We start from the raw sequence: 9,533 nt of genomic DNA on the forward strand, positions 1-9,533 counted from the left end.
CGGTAAATTAGAATACTTTATAACAACACCTTAAAAAATGTTTTTAAAATCCGAAATGTTGTCCTACTGAAATGTATGTTCAGTAAATGCCCTCAATACTTGGTCGGGCTCCTTTTGCATCAATTACTGCATCAATGCGGCGTGGCATGGAGGTGATCAGCCTGTGGCACTGCTGAGGTGTTATTGAAGCCCAGGTGGCTTTGATAGCAGCCTTCAGCTTGTCTGCATTGTTGGGTCTGGGGTCTCATCTTCCTCTTGACAATACCCCATAGATTCTCTATAATAGATTCTCTATGGGGTTAAGGTCAGGCGAGTTTGCTGCCAATCAAGCACAGTGATACTGTTGTGTGTAAACCAGGTATTGGTACTTTTGGCAGTGTGGACAGGGGCCAAGTCCTGCTGGAGAATGACATTTCCATCTCCAAAAAGCTTGTCGGCAGAGGGAAGCATGAAGTGCTCTAAAATGTCCTGTTAGATGGCTGCGCTGACTTTGGTCTTGATAAAACACAGTGGACCTACACCAGCAGATGACATGGCTCCCCAAACCATCACTGATTGTGGAAACTTCACACCAGACCTCAAGCAGCTTGGATTGTGGCCTCTCCACTCTTCCTCCAGACTCTGGGACCTTGATTTCCAAATGAAATGCAAAATTTACTTTCATCTGAAAACAACACCTTGGACCACTGAGCAACAGTCCAGGTCTTCTTCTCCTTGGCCCAGGTAAGACGCTTCTGACGTTGTCTATTGGTCATGAGTGGCTTGACACAAAGAATGCAACACTTGTAGGACATGTCCTGGATACGTCTGTGTGTGGTGGCTCTTGAAGCATTGACTCCAGCAGCAGTCCACTCCTTGTGAATCTCCCCTAAATTTTTGAATGGCTTTTTCTTAACAATTCTTTCAAGGCTGTGGTTATCTCGGTTGCTTGTGCACCTTTTTCTACCACACTTTTTCCTTCTACTCAACTTTCCATTAATATGCTTGGATACAGCACTCTGTGAACAGCCAGCTTCTTTAGCAATGACCTTTTATGGTTTACCCTCCTTGTGGAGTGTGTCAATGACTGCCTTCTGGACATCTGTCAAGTTAGCAGTCTTCCCCATGATTGTGGAGCCTACTGAAACAGACTAAAGGACCTTTTTAAACGCGTAGGAAGCCTTTGCAGGTGTTTTTTGTTAATTATTCTAATTTACTGAGATAATGACTTTTGTGTTTTCATTGGCTGTAAGCCATAATCATCAACATTAACAGAAATAAACACTTGAAATTGATCACTCTGTTTGTAATGACTCTATATAATATAGGAGTTTCACTTTTTGTATTGAAGAACTGAAATAAATTAACTTTTTGATGATATTCTAATTTTGTGAGAAGCACCTGTAGATAGATACTACTGTATAGGTAGAGATACCTTTGTCGTAATTAAATCCCTTTGTCATTATTAGCAGCTGCCAGGCCCTCATATTTATTGTATTATATTTTGGTCACAGTGACATACAGAGAGTACACAGGAATGTCAGAGATGTCACATATTACACAAGTCACATCAGTAGGACTGAGGCTCGGGGAGTTGAAATAGAAGAAATGTGAATTATATGTTGGGTACAATGCATGATGCTTTCTAGAGATTTTCTGATTCCTCAATATGTGACGTACAGATGATTCAAAAAAGATATTGTGAAACTTTTGGGATTTCCCTGGATTTCTGCATTGATTACTAATAGTGGTGAGCGAGCACTAAAATGCTCGGGTGCTCGTTGCTCGGGTTGAGCAAATTGGAATACTCGGGAGCTCGACCCGAGCAACGAGCCCAATGTAAGTCTATGGGAAACTCAAGCATTTGTCAGGCGGCTCCCCCTGGCGGTCTGCAGAGGTCCTAAAAATTGCCCAAATCGATGGGAACATTGCTCAAATGACATGGGGACAGCATGGGGAAGACCCCTGGAAGCATTTCTGACACCCAGGTCACTGCTGTCAACAATGTTATCAGAGGTATTACGCCACTTTTACGGATTCACAATAAAACATACAAAAACAAAAACAAAATGGATTTTCCTGGGAAAAATGTTAAGGAACATCCTTTCCAGGGTAATGACTTGTATATAAGGCAAAATAAATAACCAAAAACAAAAATGCTCCTCCACACCTTGGGCTATTTACACACGTAGCGTTTTTGATGCTTTTCTGCACTTTTGTATTGCTTTCAACAGTGACAAATGCATTCACCGGTAAGTGTCATTTTAACATTTTACTACCTTATCTTGCCATGTGGTGTGTGAGACATGATCAGACACATCCTGTTTCATTTATGAAGGAGGGACTCTTTTATAGGGCCCTCGGGCGTCCCTTACTATTCTTAAAGGGCCAGCTGTCGGCTATGCTTTGATGTTCCAATTATTAAAGAGTGGGTCTCCTATATTAGTATTGGGTATGAAGTGACTGCAAAGGCTGTCAAGAATTTTGACACACCCCAATACCCCTTTGAAAAGACATAGAGGAGTGCCTCAGTAAAAAAAAATGTTCCCATTATAAAGGAGTGGGTCTCCTATAATGGTAATGCCCATGGAAGGGCTGCCAAAATTTGTGAAAAATCCCAATAACAATTTAAAGACACATAGAGGTGGGCCTCAGTAACGACATGTTCCCATTAGAAATGAGCGGGTCTGCTATCCAGTTATAGGGTATGCAGTGAGTCCAACGGCTGCCAAATTTTAGGAAAAACCCCAATAACAGTTTAAAGACACATAGAGCTGGGCCACAGTAATGACATGTTCCCATTAGAAAGGAGCGGGTCGGCTATCCAGTTATAGGGTATGCAGTGAGTCCAACGGCTGCCAAAATTTAGGAAAAACCCCAATAACAATATATAGACACATAGAGCTGGGCCACAGTAACAACATGTTCCCGTTAGAAAGGAGCGGGTCTGCTATAAAGTTATAGGGTATGCAGTGAGTACTACGGCTACCAAAATTTAGGAAATACCCCAATAACAATTTAAAGACACATAGAGCAGGGCCACAGTAACGACATGCTCCCATTAGAAAGGAGTGGGTCTCCCATACTGTTATTGTTTGGAAAACAAAAACAGTAGGAGCGCCAATGGTGAAGAGCCTGAGGTTTGGGGGGGGGGGGAATGAAGGGGGAGATGTTGTGACCACTCACCTGGTCCTGTTGTGCAAAGGAGCCCCGCACAACAAGGGAAAACGCTTCCAGGTGGGAGTCTGTAAGATGATCACAACTTAGCAGGAACTGTTGTAGGGAGCTTCTGTCTGCTTCAGCGGTCACATGACCAGGACCGTGTGACCGAAGTGGGCATTCCACAATGACATCACGGCAGGTCCTGTAGTAGGCTAGTTGTAAACAGAGCAGCTTCCACCACTCTCCACAAGGGAGATTAGCAATCAAGAAAGAAGGAATTCTGCGCTGTTAGTGAAGCGCTAGAACAACTAGACAGTGGATTAGGTTATAACACACAAACCTTTTATTGTTTAGTACGCTCTCTAACAACTAATCCACTGTCTAGTTGTTCTAGCGCTTCACTAACACCGCAGAATTCCTTCTTTCTTGATTGTTTATGCAGTGACTGCAACGGCTGCCAAAAATTTGGAGGAACTCCAATACCCCTTGCAAGAGACATAGAGGTCGGAGGGCCTCCTGAAAGCAATGTTCCCATTATTAGCAAGTGGGTCCCCCATACTGTTTGCCTACGCCGTAAATGCAACAGCTGGCAAAAATTAGGAGGAACTCCAATGCCCCTTGCAAGAGACGTAGAGGTCGGAGAGCTTCCTGAAAACAATGTTCTCATTATTAGGAAGTAGGTCTCCCATGCTGTTTGCCTATTGTCACGCTATCTCGGCGTTCAGGAGGTCAGGAGCCTATGCTGACCCTACACTGAGGCCCTGCCTAATCCCTCTACCTGGAGGTACTGTTGATGGTACAGAGGTCCAGGCCGCCAGCGTAAACCTACCTCCTGAGAATCCCTGAACCTCAGTAATCTAGTCCTGAGAAGGACCCCGATCACAACAATTGGGGACAGGACCGTATATGCCAAACACAGTACAAGACGAACGAGACAGTACAAGGGGCAAACCAAAAACCACCTTGCATACAAAAAACTTACACCACTACAACGGAGGGAACACCAACGGGTAAGGGGATAAAGAATAAAGCGAGGAAGGGAAAAAACCACACCGAGTAGACTTCGCTCCTAACTCCACAATACCACGTATCACTCTGATAGTCTGCATGAAAAGCTTTCACCGACAACTACCCTATCAGAACGGCAGGTATTAGAAGGAGTCCCAATACTGCAGAATTAACTGCAGCTGGGCGAGGCTGGGCCTCGTCTAGCACAGAGAGAGAGAATTAACTCCCTCCCTGCCGAAAAACACCAAGCACCAAAAACTCAGCTGCGAGAAGTCAGGCTGTGTAATCGCGACGATCTTCGTGGCGACACACCCGTGACAGTACCCCCCCTTCTACGAGGGGCCTCCGGACCCTCAGGGCCAGGTTTATCCGGGTGAGTCGTGTGGAAGGCCCGAATTAATCGGTCTGCATTAATATCTGACGCAGGAACCCACATCCTCTCCTCAGGACCATACCCCTTCCAATGAACCAGGTACTGAAGGGACCGGCGATTAAAACGTGAATTGATGACCTTCGATACCTGAAACTCCAAGTTACCATTGACCACCACAGGAGGAGGAGGTAAAGGTGACGGTATCACCGGCGCCACATACCTTTTAAGCAAAGATCTGTGGAACACGTTGTGAATTTTAAAAGTAGAGGGGAGTTCAAGACGAAATGTCACTGGATTAATTATAGAGCAGATCCTATACGGCCCGATGAACCTGGGACCCAGTTTCCAGGAGGGAACCTTAAGTTTTATATTCTTGGTAGACAACCATACCCGATCGTTCACACTTAGGTCCGGACCAGACACTCTCTTCCTATCAGCCATACGTTTGTATCGGTTCCCCATAGAACTTAGATTATACAGCAACCCTTTCCATATCGAAGCGAGTGATGACGAAAATCGTTCCTCCTCAGGAACCCCCGAAGAGCCCCCCCTACTGAAAGTACAAAACTGGGGGTGAAAACCATATGCCCCAAAAAACTGGGACTTACCAGTGGACTCACTCCGCCTATTATTAAGAGCAAACTCCGCCAGAGGTAAGAAAGAAGCCCAGTCCTCCTGGTTCTCTGACACCAAACACCGGAGATATGTCTCCAAACTTTGGTTCAGACGTTCCGTCTGACCATTGGTCTGAGGATGAAAAGCCGAAGAAAACGATAAATGCATCCCTCGCCGTGTACAAAATGCCCTCCAGAATTTGGACACAAACTGAGATCCCCGATCAGACACCACATCAGAGGGTACACCGTGAAGCCTTACAATCTCCCCAATGAACACCTGCGCAAGAGTTTTAGCATTAGGAAGAGCAGGAAGAGCGATAAAATGTGCCATCTTGCTGAACCTGTCCACTACAACGAGTATGACCGCTTTACCCGAAGATGGCGGGAGATCCGTAATAAAGTCCATAGACAGATGAGTCCAAGGACGCTCCGGGATCTTCAAAGGTAAGAGAGCCCCAGACGGACGGGTACGTGGGGTCTTAGAGCATGCACAAACCCCACAGTACGCAACAAAAGTTCCCACCTCCCTATGTAAATTAGGCCACCAAAACCGACGCGAAAGGAGATCCACAGTTGCTTTACTCCCTGGGTGTCCTGCCAAAGCTGAGTTATGGTGTGCCTCGATCACCTTTTGTCGCAACTGATCTGGAACAAACAGTCTCCCAGGAGGTCCAACAGGGGCGTCCCCCTGAGCCTCCAATACTTCCTCCTCAAGCTCAGAGAATACTGCCGACACCACCACCCCCTCCTGAAGGATAGGAACTGGGTCATCCGTATTCCCGGCCCCAGGGAAACTACGAGATAAGGCATCCGCCTTTACATTTTTTGATCCAGGACGATATGTGACGACAAAATTAAACCTGGTAAAAAGCAATGACCACCTAGCTTACAAAAAACTTACACCACTACAACGGAGGGAACACCAACGGGTAAGGGGATAAAGAATAAAGCGAGGAGGGGAAAAAACCACACCGAGTACACTTCACTCCTAACTCCACAATACCATGTATCACTCTGATAGTCTGCATGAAAAGCTTTCACCGACAACTACCCTATCAGAATGGCAGGTATTAGAAGGAGTCCCAATACTGCAGAATTAACTGCAGCTGGGCGAGGCTGGGCCTCGTCTAGCACAGAGAGAGAGAATTAACTCCCTCCCTGCCGAAAAACACCAAGCACCAAAAACTCAGCTGCGAGAAGTCAGGCTGTGTAATCGCGACGATCTTCGTGGCGACACACCCGTGACACCTATGCAGTGAATATAACAGCTGCCAAAAATTTGAAGGAACTCCAATGCCCCTTGCAAGAGACGTAGAGGTCGGACAGCCTCCTGAAAACAGTGTTCCCATTATTAGGAAGTGGGTCTCCCATACTGTTTGCCTATGCAGTGAATGCAGCAGCTCCCAAAAATTAGGAGGAACTCCAATGTCCCTTTCAAGATACGTAGAGGTCTGAGGGCCTCCTGAAAGCAATGTTCCCATTATTAGGAAATGGGTCACCCATATTGTTTACCTATGCAGTGAATGCAACAGCTGGCAAAAATTAGGAGGAAGTACAATGTCCCTTGCAAGAGATGTAGAGGTCGGAGGGCCTCCTGAAAACAATGTTCCCATTATTAGGAAGTGGGTCTCCCATACTATTTGCCTATGCAGTGAATACAATGGCTGCCCCTTGCAAGAGATGTAGATATGGTGATATGGTAGATATTGTGGTGATTTGGTGGTGGAGGATGAGGATGAGGAGAAGGAAGAGAAGGAGGTGGACAAGAGCAAATAGACAAAATCAGGAAGCATATACCCATGTCTGGGTGTGAAGACAGAGGTGCATGCGAATAGAGTTAGACCTCCCAAAAAAAGACACTGTATTTGAGTTTATGCTACGCTGCTATCATTTAGTAACATAGTAACATAGTTTTTAAGGTTGAAGGAAGACTAAGTCCATCTAGTTCAACCCATAGCCTAGCATGTTGATCCAGAGGAAGGCAAAAAAAACCCATGTGGCAAACACTAAGCTCCACATTGGGGAAAAAAATTCCTTCCCGACTCCATACGACAATCAGACTAGTTCCCTGGATCAACGCCCTATCAAGGAATCTAGTATACAGTATATAACCCGTTTTATTATACTTTTCAAGAAAGGCGTCCATGCCCTTCTTAAATTTTAATAGTGAATCACTCATTACAACATCATGCGGCAGAGAGTTCCATAGTCTCACTGCTCTTACAGTAAAGAATCCCCGTCTGTGATTATGATTAAACCTTCTTTCCTCCAGACGTAGAAGATGCCCCCTTGTCCCCGTCTCAGGCCTCAGAGTAAAAAGATCTGTAGAAAAGTCTTTGTACTGTCCCCTCATATACTTGTGCATAGTAATAAGATCACCCCTAAGCCTTCGTTTTTCCACAGTAAATAACCCCAAGTGTAATAACCTGTCTTGTTATTGCAGACCCCCCAATAACCTCTAATAACCTTGGTCGCTCTTCTCTGCACCCTCTCTAGTTCAGCTATGTCTTTCTTATATACCGGAGACCAGAACTGTACACAGTATTCTAAGTGTGGTCGCACTAGTGACTTGTATAGAAGTAAAATTATGTTGTCCTCATGAGCATCTATGCCTCTTTTAATACATCCCATTATTGTATTTGCCTTTGCAGCAGCTGCCTGACACTGGCCACTAAACGTGAGCTTGTCGTCCACTAATACACCCAGGTCTTTTTCAGTTACAGTTTTGCCCAGTGTTTTACAATTAAGCATAGAATTATACATTTTATTTCCCCTGCCCAAGTGCATTACCTTACATTTATCCCCATTAAAGCTCATTTGCCATTTATCAGCCCAAGCTTCTAGTTTACATAGATCATCTTGTAATATAAAATTGTCCACCTCTGTATTGATTACCCTGCAGAGTTTAGTGTCATCTTCAAATATTGAAATATTACTCTGTATGCCCTCCAGAAGGTCATTAATAAATATGTTAAAAAGAAGGGGGCCTAATACAGACCCCTGTGATACCGCACTGTTAACTGAGACACAGTCTGAGTGTCTTCCATTAATAACCACCCTTTGTTTCCTATCACTGAGCCAATTCTTAACCCACATACAGTACAGACCAAAAGTTTGGACACACCTTCTCATTTAAAGATTTTTCTGTATTTTCATGACTATGAAAATTGTACATTCACACTGAAGGCATCAAAACTATGAATTAACACATGTGGAATTATATACTTAACAAAAAAGTGTGAAACAACTGAAAATATGTCTAATATTCTAAGTTCTTCAAAGTAGCCACCTTTTGCTTTGATGACTGCTTTGCACATTCTTGGCATTCTCTTGATGAGCTTCAAGAGGTAGTCACAGGAAATGGTTTTCACTTCACAGGTGTGCCCTGTCAGGTTTAATAAGTGGGATTTCTTGCCTTATAAATGGGGTTGGGACCATCAGTTGTATTGTGCAGAAGTCTGGTGGATACACAGTTGATAATCCTACTGAATAGACTGTTAAAATTGTATTATGACAAGAAAAAAGCAGCTAAGTAAAGAAAAATGAGTGGCCATCATTACTTTAAGAAATGAAGGTCAGTCAGTGCGAAAAATTGGGAAAACTTTGAAAGTGTCCCCAAGTGCAGTTGCAAAAACCATCAAGCGCTACAAAGAAACTGGCTCACATGAGGATCGCCCCAGGAAAGTAAGACCAAGAGTCACCTCTGCTTCTGAGGATAAGTTTATCCGAGTCACCAGCCTCAGAAATCGCAGGCTAACAGCAGCTCAGATTAGAGACCAGGTCAATGCCACACAGAGTTCTAGCAGCAGACACATCTCTACAACAACTGTTAAGAGGAGACTTTGTGCAGCAGGCTTTCATGGTAAAATAGCTGCTAGGAAACTACTGCTAAGGACAGGCAACAAGCAGAAAAGACTTGTTTGGTCTAAAGAACACAAGGAATGGACATTAGAGCAGTGGAAATCTGTGCTTTGGTCTGATGAGTCCAAATTTGAGATCTTTGGTTCCAACCACCGTGTCTTTGTGCGACGCAGAAAAGGTGAACGGATGGACTCTACATGCCTGGTTCCAACCGTGAAGCATGGAGGAGGAGGTGTGATGGTGGGGGGGGTGCTTTGCTGGTGACACTGTTTGGGATTTATTCAAAATTGAAGGCATACTGAACCAGCATGGCTACCACAGCATCTTGCGGCGACATGCTATTCCATCCGGTTTGCGTTTAGTTGGACCATCATTTATTTTTCAACAGGACAATGACCCCAAACACACCTCCAGGCTGTGTAAGGGCTATTTGACCAACAATGAGAGTGATGGGGTGCTACGCCAGATGACCTGGCCTTCACAGTCACCAGACCTCAACCCAATCGAGATGGTTTGGGGTGAGCAGGACCGCA

The sequence above is a fragment of the Phyllobates terribilis genome, unplaced genomic scaffold, assembly GCF_046119375.1.
Source record: "Phyllobates terribilis strain yellow unplaced genomic scaffold, ASM4611937v1 Scaffold_7__3_contigs__length_470593459, whole genome shotgun sequence".
In the NCBI taxonomy this organism is placed as follows: Eukaryota; Metazoa; Chordata; class Amphibia; order Anura; family Dendrobatidae; genus Phyllobates; species Phyllobates terribilis.